Here is a 3,205-nt window from a genome sequence, read left to right as displayed (position 1 = left end):
GGCTGCCTGCTCCCTGGAGGTGCCTCCTCCCGCTGAGCCCGACTTCCTTAGTATAGGTTCAAAGCCCTCAGACGTGAACAGTCATGTCAGTCTTTCAACAGACCAACGACAGCGTGAGCCGCACGGAAGTTCATCGCGACCTGGGCCGTTCCCGGAGAAGTAGGCTGCAGAGCGTGCGGCATGAGCGCGGAAGGGCCATGAATTCAGAAAGCGACGGGGCGAGCCCTGGCCTGGGGACCCAGGGAAACATCCAGCCACCAGGGAAAGCATCAGAGCCCCAGACCCCATGTGGCTGGCTGGCCACTGCGACTTCTCTGACCGGCTCGCGTTCGTGTTGTGTGGGGACTTCGGCAGCTCTGGGGGCACACAAGGACAAAGACAAGGAAGGACAGGCCCGGAGTCCCCACGCCCACCACGCACGGAGCCCGGCCACCACGCCGGCCTCCTCCTTCGGGCTCACACTGCAGCGTTTCAGTCAAGCAGCCCCCCACAGACGTCGCTCACGGGGCCGCGTGGCGAGGCCAGGGTTGCCGGGTGGGGATGGTGTCCGGTCACCTGGGCTCCAGCCAAAGCTGCCAGTGCCTGGGAGGGTGGCGGGGGCAGGGCCCAAGGCAGGACAGGCTGTCATGACAGCAGCAGAGGCCGGAAGGCGCCAGGCGCACAGGGGACGAAGCTGCTGCTGGCTGACCCCCGGGCCGTGAGGAACGAGCATGTGTGGCTTTGAGCACCCAGTCCGTTTGTGTGTCACAGCAGCCCAGGGGACCCGTGCACTAATATTCCGAGCTTTAAATAGGACAGGCCCCAAATCTCCAGAACGGTGCCACCTTTTTCATCGCGAGGCTTTCAGAAAATAAGTCCGTCCGAGCACCCCGCTGGGCCTGCGGGGATGGGGGAGGGTGAAGAGGGAGAGAGGGAGGGAGAGAGGGAGGGAGAGAGGGAAGCAGGAGGAGGTGGGTGGGAACACGGGCTGGCAGAGGTGGGGGCGCAGGTGGGCCTGGGAGGCAGAGGGACGGGTGGGAATGAGCGGCAGCCGCTGGGCGTTGAGCGTCCGCAGTCGGCACCCGCTGCTTAGTGGCTAAGGCGGTGAGAGGTCCGGGGGTGAGACGCCATCGGGGTCCTGCTTGTGAACGCGGGTTTACGATGGGTCTGCCCCAACCCTGTTGGTTTTCTGATCAAGGGGCCTTCGGGTCATCAAGGCCAGATGCGGGAGGGCCTGCAGGCCTGGCCGGCCCAGCTGGAACCTGGTGCCTCCTGGGAAGCTGGGTCCAGGGGGAACGAGGACACAGGCCCTGGGTGGGGACAAAGCGTGTGCAGCAGAGTGCAGGCCACCGAGGAACTCCCACAGGGCAGGGGACAGACACACTCGGCAGGGCGCATTCACAGCTGTGCTCCGGGCAGGGGCGGGGTCCGCGCCCCCTCACAGGGTCCAGCCTCCGCGGCAGGGGCCTGTGGGACTCAGCCCCAGCGGTCAGTGCGTGACTCAGAGGGGGCCGTGTCTAGGCCTGGATGGCTCGGTGGCTCCTAAGACCTGGCCCTCTGACGTCATGGGAGCGGCCAGGCAGCGGGAACGTGGCCCGCATCTGTCTTTGGCGGGCTCAGCGGGGTCCCTGCCGGAGAGCAGGAGCGGCCTTGGCACTCTGTCCCGGAACCCACACCCCTAATTCTTCTAAGATATTTTCTGCCGGAGAACTGCTGCTTTTCAGATTAGAAAGTTGGCTGTTAGCCTGACAGGTCGCGCTGACCACCCCATGCAAATCAGCTTCCTCATCAAAGGATTGTCATTCTGAGCCATGTCGTTCTGCTGAAGGCAAACGGACTAGCTTTTAACAGAAACACTGAAAGCACAGAGCTAGGACATGAGAATGCCAAGCAGGTAAAAATTTGAAAATTAAGGGTCATTCAAAAGCAGCGATGCAGGAGCGTCACAAGGAACGTCAGTGCTGGCTTCACAAAGTACCGTCTGACGGGCATCCCGGGGTGCAGCAGGAACATCCTGGAAGCCAGGCCCTGCCTCCCCGCTGGCCAGCCGCCACCCGCCTGGGCCGGACAGGGCTTTGGAGATGCTGTCAGGAAGGCTCGCCTCCACGAGAGACACGTCACCGCACTGGCGCTGTCACTGGGCTGAACCGCCCGCCACAGGGTGCCTGAGCATCCGGCCTGGGTGTGCCATCTCCCCCACCCCTTCCCAGCCCTCACGTCGATGTTCGCGGCCTCTCTGAGTTGAATACTTAAAAACCCTGGCGTCACCAGTGTCACTTCTAATTTGGATACGGCCTCAGTAAACCAGTTTAACGATTTAGCTTCAGATATCAGATCAATGCCACCAGCCCGTTCCCACCACAGAGCAAATACCGAAGGAACATGCAAGATGGAGTTGGTCCCACTGAGTTTGTCCAGCGTGTCCTAGGAGACAGACAGAGTGTGGTAGGGTTGAAGGGACCAAGCCCTAAGGGGCAGTGGGAGGGAGAGCGGCCACCCAGAGCAGGAAGCTGAGTCAGAGGGTGACCGTGCAGGCGATGCAGGCACCAGGGCAACTTTACCCAGATCTGAAGGAACGAACGTGACCCCTGACCGCCTGGGATGCTGCAGCTCTTCAAAGCGGGCGAGGTTTCCCAAACATCCCGCACTTGGGGGGTACTGGGGCGAACCCCGGATTTGTCGCTGAGTGGTCGCCTCCACAGCAGTGCAGCGGGGGAGGACAGGGAGAGCTGCGGGTGGCCCCTGGTTCTGTCCTGCTCGTTGGCGGTCACTGTGGTGGCCATTCTGACTGTGAGGGCAGCTGTCACTCCATTTGGGGAAGGTGTGGGGTGGAACATTGTTAGGTAAAATTCAGAACAGCCATCTGGTCCTCCGGTCTTTCACAGGCAGTTTATTTTGTGGGCCTAACGAAAAGTGGGGACCCCCGTGCCAGCCTGGCACCAAGGTGGGCGGCGAGGAGAGAGGCTGGGGGGCGCCCCACCTCGCCCGCCTTGGCAGCTGGAGCAACAAAGCCACCGGTCGAAGGTCAGTGCCGTGCTCAGAACGTTAAGCGGTTCCTTCCATCTGACCTGACAAGATGTTTGTTTTTTAAATAAAACGGTTGGCAGATTAAGACGCCGCCTCGCAGCTCTGAGAACACTGACTGCAGGAGTATCGGTCACCCCTGAAAACTGAACCCCGTGCTTCGGGGACAACACTGCGTTTTCCAGGGGCCCAAACCACAGGT

Source organism: Pteropus vampyrus, unplaced genomic scaffold (assembly GCF_000151845.1).
Source record: "Pteropus vampyrus isolate Shadow unplaced genomic scaffold, Pvam_2.0 Scaffold330, whole genome shotgun sequence".
Taxonomy (NCBI): Eukaryota; Metazoa; Chordata; class Mammalia; order Chiroptera; family Pteropodidae; genus Pteropus; species Pteropus vampyrus.
The sequence above is the reverse complement of the archived record's forward strand: the minus strand, read 5'-3'. Positions refer to the sequence as shown.